This window comes from Python bivittatus, unplaced genomic scaffold, assembly GCF_059951505.1.
Source record: "Python bivittatus isolate LINGU-HERP-01145 unplaced genomic scaffold, Pbiv_v1 ctg000020_np1212, whole genome shotgun sequence".
In the NCBI taxonomy this organism is placed as follows: Eukaryota; Metazoa; Chordata; class Lepidosauria; order Squamata; family Pythonidae; genus Python; species Python bivittatus.
The window spans coordinates 13817364-13831053 of record NW_028277030.1 but is presented as its reverse complement, the minus strand read 5'-3'; positions in this window follow the sequence as shown (position 1 = coordinate 13831053).

The following is a 13690-nucleotide window of genomic DNA, read 5'->3' as shown; positions in this document are numbered from 1 at the left end:
GTATATTTCTTTTCTTTTTCTTTACTATATTCTACTTTCTCCTTTGTCTTCTATTTTTCTTTCTATTTTTTCTTTTCTGCACTTTCTATTTTTTCTTTTTATTTATTTTTTTAGTTTGTATTTGTTTTTAATTATAATTTTTAATAAAATTACTATAAAAAAGAAATAAACCAAGTGCATTAAAAAAAACTATTTTCCAAAGCTAATTGGTGGTTCTTCATGTTGTACTTTCTGGATTCTGGGTTGAGTTCCTCAGCCCTTGATTAGCACTCTGTGGTGTATGAGAGAGCTGCTGCAAGGAGAATGAAAGTAAAAACTCAGAGATGGCCTGTCAGCGTTTTTTTAGTCATTTGTGATAGACTGCAACACACCAACTTGAAAAAGTCTTGGACTTTAATGCAACTGAGAAAATAGTAGAACATGCTTGGATCAAGACCCAATGTATGCAGTTCTCCATTCTGCTGTTAATTAAGTGATTACTCATTATACTAGCAACAAATCACTGAGATGTGAATGACAATGGGTAGGGCTACCTTCTAGCAGCCAGCTGGGTGTGGCCAGCTGACAGGACTTCTTTTTTTAATGTCCCTTTCTGTTGTTTTATTCATGAGATATCCACTGCGCAAGTGGAATTGCACTGACTGGTCATGTTGCCAGTGTCCCACACCTCAACTCATCCCATCTCCTGCTGTTAGCATATTGTCAAACTCTCCATAGCTGACAAAACAACATGGATTTCAAGAAGATTTGTTTAATGCTAAACTGGGTTAAAATGAATCTTGAAAACTAAGCTTCCCAGCTAGAGTTATAGTGAGTTAAGCAGAGTCTCTTGGAAAGCTTTCTTCTAACAGTCTCTCACACATGTAGAGCAAGAATAGTTGCAAGGATGTTCCCTTCATGAGGACAGACATCAAAGGGCATATGCTCTGCTATAAAGTTCATACTACTTGAGTGGAGATGAAGGACTAGAGCTGAATGATACTGTCCAGAAGGTGCCCCCAAATTGTGATTTTTAATGTGACAGAAGGAAAAAAAATAATACATGCCTAGCTTTCATATGAACTGTATGTAAAATGATGCTTCAACGTTTTCATGAATTTTGAAAATATTAATTTTAGTGCTTTGCAAATTCAGATACAACTCAGTTTACAGGCAAAATATGTCTCATAAGTAAGCCATCATTAACCAACTTCAAGAAACCTGTGTTTAATTCAAATATAACATCCTTCACTGTAGAGAATTTCACTCCAAGAGCAATAAGACCTACTTTTAGAAAAACAGTTTCTTGTCTTTGGTTTTCTTCAAAACAACATTGAACAAGACTTGAGGAGTTTCTGATATATCTGCTACGTAATGCAAAACAATATTACCCTTCCCATTCATTCTCTTCTTGGTTATATAAATCAGATCTTTATTTTGGTCATAGACCAACATAAGGGGATGGGCTGCAGTCATTAGGAAGAACCATAAACATATAATAGGGTAAAAAGTATATTAAGATCCATGAGAGAGAGAGAGAGAGATGACAATATAAAAATATAAAAAGTAAGACTCTAAAAAGGAGGGATGGGAGCATTAGGAAAGTGAAGGGGAGTATCTATAGGCTATAAAGGTGCTATATCTAATATGGCAACGTAGGTGCACATTCAGTAGTTTTTTTGTGTTGAGTCTGAAGACAAATCATCTGATGAATTCTGAGCACTGCTGCACAGAACCTGGCAATGCTGTGTGTTGTGGTAGGGTTGATATCTGAAAGCAACTGGGAGATATAAACTTGTCCTACGTGCTCTGGGTATTTATTTAATAATGGTGGAATGAGTCTAGTGTGAATGCCTCTGTAGTAGGAGTGCTGGAGAAGCACATGCTGTCATGTTTCTGTGTGTCCAGAATTTCAAGGCTGCTCCAGGTTGAATCTTCTTATATCCACCCTCAAGAAGAGCTTTGTGTAAAAGCTATAAAGTGCACCCTGAGATGACTGACCATTCATAAATTTAAATATAAAATGAACATTTATATATTGGTGTTTTTTCCACCATTTTTTTCTTTTGTGTATTTTGGGGCTGAAAAAAATTGCTCCCAAGCTATATAGAGTATAGGAAACCCTGTTCTAAAGAAAAAGAAATAGATGAAAAAAAGAAGTAGAGAAGTGAATCCCACATAGTATTTTTGGTACTGAAAAGATGGTATAAGGATGTCTCAGCTTAATAGCCTGAACCTAGACCTCAAGCTAAGCCCCACTCTGTTCAGTAGCTCTTAAGACAGCAAGTGGGTATAGAGCTCCCAGATACTCTAATCTATCATGGAATTTATATCCATTTTTTTTAACACAGAGAAATTGCATCTCTTGTACAATATTACTAGCATCAATTTTACAGGGAAGTCTTTAATATTTTATGTTTATTTTTAATTGGCTGGCTGATTAATCACGTCGCTGAGAGACCACTGATGAAAAACATTTAATTGCTTGTTTGACCTAAGATGAGTATTGTATAACACCTAGATAACTCACTGGTGTGCAATAAGTACCATAAAAAGTATGTGTGCATTTTCAACCTCCCCATTTTTTGCTTTTCAACCTCCCCGTTCCTTATTTCTTGCAGACGGCATTTCTTCTAATGGCAAATTCGTGAAATCAAGTCTTTGTGACAGTATTGCAGGAAAAACAACTGCTGAGAAACAAATAGGAATCATGAAAAAAGGAGAACTAGCAGCCAGCGATGCTTGAATGTGCTCTGTGGTCTCCAGGAAAAGTATCAATTGAAAAGTAAAATGGAAAATTAAGCTAGAGTAGAGAGTGAGAGAGTGAGGAGAGCGTAATTTGATCTGTTTGGAACTTGTAATTAGTCCCCCTGGCTCTGCTAGGTCCAACATATCAGAAGGGCACCAGGTTACCTCCTGATGTCTTTTGGAAACTTTGGATTTCTACTTTCACCAATTCCACCACCAGAGCCAATGGCAAAGGATGATGGAAGTTGTCCACAGCTTTTGGAGGGCACCAGGTTACTTACTCTTGGTTAATAATTATTTGGATAAAGACATGGCCAACTGGCTGAATACCAGTTTTGAAGCACAAAAGCTTAAGCTTAAGGCACAATGCAATGTCTTTTTGCAGGTCTCTCTTCTTTTATAAATGCAGCACTAACACGCACCCATTAATAAGCACATATTCAGGTGCTCATACAACTATGAAACACACAGTTATAAAACACAAGTCAGGAACTTTAACCTGAAGTCATAGGAACTGAGGTTCAAAAGCAAGGAATGAATAAGAGGTCACAAGAGTCAGATACCAGTCATGATACTTCAATACATAGTTTACTGCAAGGGAATATGTGCAACGTTTTAACTGAGCCAGCGTTGGCTGCATTAAGACCATAGGAAAATGGGCCAAATAAAAGAGAAAAAGAAGTGGAAAAGGGGAAAGCAGCTGCCAAATAAAGGAGCAGCAGACAACACTTATTTTAAGCACTTCCCATCCCACTGTTTAGCCAGAAAGGCTTTCAAAATAGCTTTTATATGATCACACTGAAAAAAAAAAAGAGAGACCCCCACCTGCAACCTTACAATGTGAAAGTTACATCATAAAAGAAAAAAAGGGATGATGGGGGAAGAAGAAACAAGTTCAGGCATCACATCTTAAAATTAAATATTATTCCTCAAATGACATCCAGCTGAATTTAAGGAATTAAGGAAGATGGAGTGCTTGTTCTTTTAAAAGGGGTCATCTCATCTTCCTCCTGCTTTGGCGAGAGGCAGGGGCTGTCCTGTTGAGAAAGAAACCCGGTGGTGGTCTCTCAGTGGAGCTGATGATGTTGAAGACAGAAGAACACATGGAGTTGAGCGGAGACCTCTGGAGACAAACAGGGATTCTTTCAAGCTGCAAGGATGGCCTCTAAATGCTGGACATATAAGATGAGGCATTGAATCTGAAGGAGAGAAAAGGTCCAAATATCACAATTATGATGCTTCCCCAAGATAAAAAGGTTGCAAGGAAACTCTTCTTTTGAGGGCCTGCAATAAGCTAGAAAATGGAGCGCAGATGCCTCCCACTTCAACAGCCACATCTCCTTGTTGCCTACAAACATCTGTGAGTGAGACAGATGATTTAATGGGGCTCTCTCTGAATAATTTATCAAACCAGTAGAAAATACTCAGAAAAAAAAAAAAGAAAGGAAAAAGTAGGCTTCCTTCTTTACTCACTGCTTTTCAGAAGAGGAGATAGCCCAAAGTGTTAAGGAAGGTTATGGACCTGTGTGTCATATGCCACATCAGTTCTAAGTACAAAAGGAAGTAGGAGTGGCAGGAGAGAGTTAACATCCAAACTTCAATGTCAAATGGAGGTTTCCTTAGCATCCCACATCTCTGTGAAGCATGTAACCTTTCTCTTGGCCAGACCACATTTTCAGGCAGAGTGGTAGCTCTGCAAGCTGGATGCTAGAGAAACGGTGAAAATGGTGGTAGAAACTTCTCTTTTCCTAGAGGGAGCATGGGCAAAGACAAATGGTGAATTCTTAACCTCTTCCTGGACTTAGGCTACGTGCAAATACAAATAGTTTGATGAGGCATGTTGAAAGTTTGACCTTCTTCAAAGGCACTATGACAACTATACAAATGAATTTGAAATTAAAGCTGATGCCGCCACAAAATAATAAGAAAGGGGTCCCCTGAAAGCCTTGGTGGTTTTGTCTATCCTCTGAAGCAAGAGTTTTGCCTAAGATTTCCAATGGACATTCTAAAAGGCAAACAGACCTATAAATTAAAACAGGACAAGAGTCTGATCACGTTAAACTTCTCTTGCCTCAGCAAATCAGATTGATTTCATGTTGGCAACCATGTGTGAGGGAAACCTGTATCTGCTCCCGAAGATATTCTGGTGGTCTAGAGCCTCCTTAAAGGGCACAAAGAACGGCCTTAAAAGACAGTGAGAAGATCCATTATCAAACAATCCGACAAATACCACTTAAGCCCAATCCAAGAAACTAACCTGAGAAAATGCCTCAGACAGGCCCATTCCTAATTCATATGAAGATAAAGCGAGGAAGCACATTCAGACTTGCAAGAGTCTGTTAATATAGCTGTTCTCATAAAAGTAGTTTGAGATCTGTGTGGCATTGGTTTCTTAGTCTGGTCTACCTTATAGGGCTGACACCTCTGTCAGGTTCAGCCCAAAGAACTGCATGAAACAGTACAGGTCTAGTTTGGTAGCTTTTATTAGCTTTCACCCACAAGACAGAATCTCGCCAGACTGAATCTAAACTTCCCAAGCCAGCAAGCAAACACCTCCAATTCCTTAGGGTGGTGCCAGTCTCATCCTCTTCACCTTCCCACGCTCCTGCTGGGGGATAAGGAAATGCTTATCTCCCCGAGTGCGGCCTTCATCCAACCATTCCATCACAACCTCCAATAATGTCAAAAAACCCACCTACTTGTAATGGTCTGTGGGAATGACTTTGGGAGACAGGAGGAAGAGCTGCAGACTAGACCACCATTGTGTAAAAGGTATCTCAGCCCACAGAAGGAAAAGGTGCATGGGAAGCCTCTCAGAACAGACCCTCCCTAGTTTTCTGGAGAGTAAAAAGAAAGGAGGGGAGAAAGACTTTCAGTCTTGCAAGATTCTGTTAACGTAACCTTACAATAAAGGTAGAATTGTGCTTCTTGTCTGGACTACCTCGCAGGGCTAACACCACTCTACCAATGCCACAATAAAAGGTTTTTATCCACCATTGCACCCCTTCTTGGGGAGGCCCACACATTCATACAATTATTTTTTTCAGTTGCAGAGGCAAAGTGCCTGCCATGTTCCAGCTCTTTGCATGCAATGGAGGAAATGCAGCCTGGATTTGCTCTCCATTGAAGACCATTTAGAGAATCGGTGGAGCTATGACCGGGCTCCAAGGGAAAGAATCCTTCATCAAATTTTGTAACATTTCGGCATGAGAAAGAAGAGGGGGAGGCCAAGAAAGAAACATGGTGTTTGCATTAGCAATTGTTCTAAGGGAGCTGTAAAACAATATTTCAAGAATGAAAAGAAACAAAGAAGCTGCAATTAACCCACCCCCTGATCTCCATATTTTAATTACATCATGCCCCTTGCCACGTTCTCAAAAGAGTTTTCTGTTACCCTTTTCTTTCTCTTCTCCCTTTCCCCCACCCATGTGACATATTCTGTCTGTTATTGATCTCTTCTTGCGTAACAGATGCTTTCTGCAGATCAGCTTTTCTCAAGCTGATTGTTGCACTTTCTCACTGGCAGCCTCTAAGCAGGTCCTTGAAACTGTGAAATGCTGCCAGCACCTTTCCCCAGCACTGAAGCAAAGAGAAGCTGAACTACGTCACATGACCTGGAGAAACAAAAATAACCTCCCTCTTTTATTAAATGGATTCTAATCACTGCGCTTATAGAATGGATTTTTTTTTTTTTTTTTAAAAAGTGAGATTATTATTGGAGGAACACAATGATGGGGGATACGATAAAATATTTGTTCACTCTGAGGAAAGGAGATAGGAGTTGTAGAAGAGATACCCTCTGAAAAGAGCTATTAAGTAGGGTTTTTTAAAAAAAAAAAGTGGGAGCCTCAGCCCTCAGTTGATCCTCCATTGTAAATCTATTCCTTTATTTGCTGATTGACATTGGCTTGCACTGTGCTCTCTCATGATTTCTACCACAGCCACTTCTGGTTTTTCAGAGCATGTCCTGATGCAAAAGAACAGTTTAGGGTAGGGTTCTCCAAAATGGTTAATATTGAACCCCAAGGGTCAATGGGACTATTATTATAATTAACATTATTGTTGTTATTATTATGTCCAGTACTGTTAAAGTAGTATTAATTAAATTATTTTCATATAATAAATGTTTGGGTGGTTGATGAACAATTTGAAACTTCATGAAGGGGTCGATGAGCTGAAGAGTTTCAGGACCCATGGTTTAGGGCAAGGTCCTCCATGTTGTATTGAGTGGATAAGCGCTTTTCCTTCCCTAAAGAAAAATGTGTGAGAATTGTATGGTAAGATGTATGTACAATTACCAAATAAACTTGTATTTCCAGCCAGCACTGATCTTGGAAAATGAGGAGGGATGAATTAGAACAGCAGCTCAAAATACCCCACACTCTTTTGGGGTGTCATAGGAAGAACAGGCTCAACCTGCAGAACTTGAAGATATCTTTTTGTAGGGGAGGTACAAAAGGCAGGGTGTCAACATAGAAAACCTCTTCATGCATCTCAAAGATTGGCTAAGCTGGCTTTACTTTGTCCAGCCAGGGATCCTGCCCTCTAGCTGTTTTGGACCACAGACCTCCAATGGTCTGTCATTGAAGATGATGACTGAAAGAGACAGGAATTGAAGTCTCAGCACTTGGAGGACACCACGTGGCCTGTGCTGACCATCAGCAGCAGCTCTTCCCCACCCCTCTGGCCTAGCCAGCTGTTACCATGGACTGAAACCAGGGCATTTCTACCCTGGGATGGAAGCCACAGCATCACAGCCTGTGCCAGAATCAGTTCCAAAATAGTGCATTCCCACACCATCATGCGTGTTTGTGATGTCCCCGAAACGGCATGTAAAGAATCCTTCCATATGCAGTGGCAAAGCTCTTCAGAGCTTTTGGGTGGCCTTTCGCCCACTGCCCCATCAGTGAAATTTCTTGCCTTAAACAGCCTCACAGCTCTGTGACTTTAAATAGTAGTTTTTCCTTTTCCTTGTTTCTGTAATTTTGTGACCCAACATAATCAAGAGCCGGAGGCAGGAATTATATTCATTCTCACAACAGAAAAGCATATAACAGTCTTCCTAATGGTATCTGCTCCAAATGTGGCAACGCAAACACATTAACTCTCCATGTGGCTTGTAGATCATTTGAGAAAAGGAGCAGCGAATTAAGTGCTTCTTTATCTCCTTTGGCAGGTACTTCTCTTTCTATCAAAGCTTTGCGTTAATTTAATCAGCACTCATTTATGGAGCAATGAGTCGTCCAGATTTTCCCTTTTCTTGCTGCAGATAACAATAGAAGATACATCCAGTCATATCTGCTCACTACTGTTTAGGCAATAAAAAATAAAATTATCTTCATGTCATGCTCTATTCCTGGTGATTTCATGGATGCAATGATGTAGTTTTCTTGGCTGCAATATGGACGAGCTTTGCTATCATCTGCTTCCAGAATGCTGTTTTTCCCATTACATGCTTATATTAGATGCTAGTATAATGCAATGCAATGTAAATGTTCTTTTTCCCTGGTATTTCCTGGTTGACTACCATAAATAACACCCAGTTCCGACTTGCTTGGTTTTGAACCCTGATTCAGACAATACCAAATTCAAGATCAAGATCAAGTTCAAGAGAAATGAGTTCTGTGCTTTGCAAACAGACAGGAGTGTACGATCAAAAAGTGATGATGGTGACGGTGTGATCGAAGCTCTGCCTATTTTTTTAACGTGCATTGCGAATACAGGTATCACATAAATAGAGGCGTCACATTATGGGCATCACATAAAAAACAGGAGTTGCAGTCACCATCTTGACTGTTTCATCACATCCTGCAGTGGAACTTGGCTGGGCACAGAATTGATTGGATGGAAAACAATGATATTACTAGTTCATCTTTTCTCTTATTTTAAGATATTTAATAGCATAACCAAAGAAAAGAGAGCCAAAAAGATTCTCCAGGGGTTTTAGACTTCATTTTCTATCAGCTTCAGACAGCATGGCCAGTAATTGCTAGTTTTAGGAGACGTAGTTTCAAATATCTTCTAGGATAGATCCTAAGTCTCATACTCCTGGCTTATCTAGTTCAGCTTTTGGTTCCCTCCAGTTTCCAACCAGATATCACTGGGAGGACTAATTTATCTATCTCTTCTGAAAATGTATCTCATTGCAGAAGCATCCCAACAGCCAAGCTCATAGGATAAGTTCTAATTTTAAGAATTTCCTGCAAACCAAATTTTGTTTACACATGTAGCTTGTGAAGCTGATCTCTCCAATATTGCTTCAGAGTCATGTGTTTCTGTTCTAGATCTGTAGCTATGGAGACACTTCCCAAGCACAGTCAGTTATCTGGGATGATAGTAAAACTACTACTGCAGATCAAAAGCTATGACAGAGGTTGGGTACAAAAACTGGAGTTATCAAGTGCTTCAGATTAATCAGGGTTGTCTTTCAGTAAAAATGGTGAAAGTCCATTTTATGCATGGCTGCTTTAATGTCAATATATATGAATTGTGCAGATGTCAAGTTATTTAAACTGATAGCTAGATAATTAAAAAAAATTAAAACAGAATAGTAATTTGTGTAATTATTTTGGTATTTGATCTTTATTTTTAAAAGGTTTAATTTTAACATGCCGTTAAGTCTGAAAGCCTATGCTAACTTACCCTGCAATAAGTCTCATTGAGCATAGCCAGATATATGCCTCACTGCTAAATAGAAAGTAGCTGATTTGGACAGATTTGAGAGATGTCTGAATTAATGGGGGACTCCTTCAAAGTAGCCTAGATAGGAATCCAAATTCTCCAGAATCTCTTTAGTGATCTAGGGATTTTGAGGAAAGTGACAGTACAATGTGCCTGCCAAAATGAACTGATTTCTCTTGAAGCTCTCTCTGTCAGAAAAAAACCCAACAATCTGGATTGGAAAACAAGAGGTATAGTTTTGTAATGGACAGTTTTAGCTTTTAATCACAGCAAATAGTTTGTTACCAGGATTCATGAATCACAGTGCTTTGCGGGTGGGACGCTGAAGGATTCTTCTGGATGCTGTGTACTCCGCTAGTTAGCAGCAGAGAATTAAAAAAATTCTCATGTAAATCACGCGACACGGTGAAAATGGTGGGCATTCCTGTGTGCGTATCAGTTGAGCAGGAAATCAAAGCATTTACTATTTTTCATTAATTATAACTCCCATGACTTTAACTTATCTTTTTGAAAATTTACAGGCTTCTCAACTAAGGCCACCTCTGTGTTTGTAACAAGGGGGTCAAACATTTGTGTTGAGGGCATGAACTGGCAGGGCCACCTAACCTCTGCCAATTTCTTTTCCTCTGCATAGAGCAGCCTACCAGGGAGGGTATAAAATTATTATTATTTTTTTCAGAGCTCTAATGAATTGATTGAAAAGTATTTCTGAAAGTAGGTAGAATGCCACTCATAGCCCCAGATGGGCAGATGGTTCCCCATTGATGAGTGCAACTATCAATTTATATAACGCCTCTAATGTCTGGTGTAGAGAGAGCCACTTTGGTATAGGTGGTTAAAGGTTAAAGGTTAGAAATGGGAGACCGAGAGTTCTAGTCCTGCCTTAGGTGCAAAGCCAGCTGGGAGACTTTGGGCCAGTCCCTCTCTCCCAGCCCTAGGAAGAAGAAGGCCAGGGGAAACCACTTCTGAAAAACCTCACCAAGAAAACTTCAGGGACTAGTCCAGGCAGTCGCCAGGAGTCAACACTGACTCCAAGGCACCAAAAAAAAAAAAAAAAAAGTCTGATGCAGATGGGGTAATAATAAGAAGTAATGATTTATTCCCAAGCCTCCATTCAAAAATTCCCTTGCCACAAAACAAACAAACAAACCAAAAAAACCCACCGTACCTTTTTTTTTTCTGATTGAGTTCCCAGGTATACGATGTACCTCACCCACACAAACCCAATCCCCCTAAAAACCCAAATCAGGGAGTAAATTTAGGCTCTTTGGAAGTTGTTCAGGATTGTTGTGCAAAGGAGCCTTTTCATTTTCAAGCTGGAAAGGCTGCCTTTCCAGAAAAGTCCTGAACATCTTTGTGCAAAACTCAGCAGACGTGATTGTCTCAGAAAGATCAACTTACTGGCAATTCATTTTGTATAAAGATGAAACTTCCTAATTATTTTTTTTCCCCCAAAACACAGCACCTCGTTTGTCTGAAGTACGACACTTCTTCTCTACCTAATGGATTACTATTCCCGGAAATTTAATCCAGCTGCATTGAACAGCACATTAGAATACTTGGTTGAACTCTAGTGATAATCAAGAGGAGAGGTAAACTCTGCTCCGTCATTCCCAAGAGTTAAGCCTTCCCACTGGGTAGTAGGCATTAGAGCTGGGCTGGTGATCTGCTTTATTTATTATTTATTTAGCAAAGATATATGGCTGCCCAACTCATACACAGTGACTCTGGGAGGCTTCCAGAGTAAAATCCCCAATACAAAACCCATCAACACCTATCCCACTTTACAAAGGTACCCATGCCTTCTGCAAGCATCTCTGTGTCGAGAGAGCTTTTCAAGCGTTTCATATCGGGGTATCCACAGGTACAAGCCTGCCTCAAGTCTACAACATTGGAGTTATATGGCTGGCAGTGTCACTAGCAGAAAGCCATCAGCCTGGGCAGGAAAACAACTGTACATTCGAAACTTAGGAAAGAAGCTCAGCTGAGCTGATATTTTGGCAATAATTCTTTATCAACTTGCTACAAGCTCCTCCCAAGCTCCTAACAGCTCCTCCCAAGCTCCTTCAACATGGTCTGAAATTGGCATTTACAAAAGGAGAGAGCATATGAACAGCATCTGCCTCCAATTCTACTTTCATGAAGCCAGGAACGGGTCTATGCTTGACTAAAAAAACTCCAAGGAGTTTATTTTCTCTAAAGTCACCTGTTTCTTTGAAGCCTTAAAAAAATAATTAATTATCCTTACTTGGATAAAATCCAGAATAAATGCTTTCAGTGTTTATAACTTTTGACAATTCCTTCCTCCCCCACCCATCCCTTCAATATGCATGTATCAACTCACTATTGGTGAATATTCTGATTGACTTTGCTTTTTGGTAGTCCTATTTGTAAAGCTGCGGCTTATAAAGTAGAAAGTATGTGGCTTATAGGTGTTGTAACTATAAACAGAACCAAGAAAATAAACTGTGAAGAAAGAGAGGGAAAAAAACTGAGGCACATCTGAAAGTCTGATGTTAAAATTCTTATCTGTGAGTCACAATGACAAAGAAGCCAGCATCTGCCTCATCGATATTTTACATTATTTACCCAGATCCTGTAAATTTTCATCTTCTGTGGCACAAGCAGAAGAATGGAAAGATGGTTAATGCTGAAATGCATTTTCTAAAAGAGAGGAATGATACCGCATTTATGCAGCCAAGATATACTCAAGGAAATGGGGCTGGGGGTAGGGGCAGACTTGATACAGTCGGTTCATTCCTCAGCTGATTCAAGACTGACTTCTCCTACTTTGTTCTCGTTCTTTAGTGACTTTAGGGCAGAGACAAATATTCTGCTTTTCAGTGAAAAATCACCATTAAAACCCTTTAATACCTCCATTTCAAGTCTTTTTCCTAAGGTATGCAGTCACTTCTCTTCTCGTCTGTTATGGTGGTACCCATTTTTTGCTTTACTGCAGGGGTCGGCAAACTTTTTCAGGAAAGGGCCAGATAGTAAATATTTTAGGTTTTGTGAGCCAAGAGGTAAAATGGAGGATATTATGTAGGTAGTTATATAACAAGACAAAAAACAAAATTTCACCATTTTTTTAACTGATGAAATTCCCTCCCTCCAGCCTCCTTGTGCCCCAGCACAGAGGCTCACCTGGTCTGGCAGAAGCTGCAAAGTGGCAGTGGCCCAGGTGAGGTGGGAGGCAGCCCTGCCCTTCCTCCGCCTCCATGAACATGGCCAGCAGGTCTGCAGGCCAAGGAGCATGGCAGCCATTGGACCAGCAAGGAGGTGTAATGGTATGTGGGAACGACCTTGGGAGATAGGAGGAAGAGCCACAAACTAGGCAACAGCCAGATAAGAGGCAGTTGAGTCCATAGAAGGAATGTAAGCATGGCAAACATCTCAGAAGTGACCCTCCCTAGTTTCTTGGTCTGTAAAGGCAAGGGGCAAGAGGCGTACTTTCAGACTTGCAAGATTCTGTTAATGTAACCTTACAATAAAGTTAGAGCTAGTACTCTTGGGTGTACTTCTTGTCCAGACTACCTCATAAGACTGATAGGCTGCTACCACAACAGGAGATGTCCCCTACCCCTTGGCTCTGCCCCTTACCCAGGAGCTTGGCTGAGGTTCAGGCCTGGTGATATGCTGCTTGCCCATCCATCCATTCTTAGGGCCATACAAACAGGATGGTGAGCCGGATTTGGCCCATGGGCCATGGTTTGCCAACCGTTGCTTCATTGCATAATTTCTTCAATGTTCCTAACCAGTCAGGGAGCATGTGCCAGATGTGGCCACTTCAGTATTGACTAGATGTGTCTATCTGCTGTCTCTAAAAACAAATAAAATCTGTGCATTTAAACGGAAACCCCGCCTCCTGCGCTCGCCAGCTGGGCTCTGCCCTAGGAAGGAGGCTCTGGCAAACCACTTCCGAAAACAGTTGCCTTGAAAACTGCAAGGACTCGTCCAAGCAGTCACTGCAGGGTCAGCAATGACTGAGCGCAGACAAAAAAAAAATAAAAATCTGGCAATCCTCATTGTTTGTGGTTCATACATGATCTGTAAATGGTATATGGGAATAACCTTGGGAGACAGGAGAAAGAGCCACACACTGGATGACCATCATGTAAAAGATATTCACAAAAAGAAATACATTTTTACTGACATACTAGAGAAAGTGTTAAGTTACTGAAATTGTTTATACATGTCCAGAGGGAAGGGGGAGTAATCTTTTACATATTCTCTTTTTCTTTTCTTTTTTCTTTTTTCTATCTTTTTGCACTTCACTTTTTTC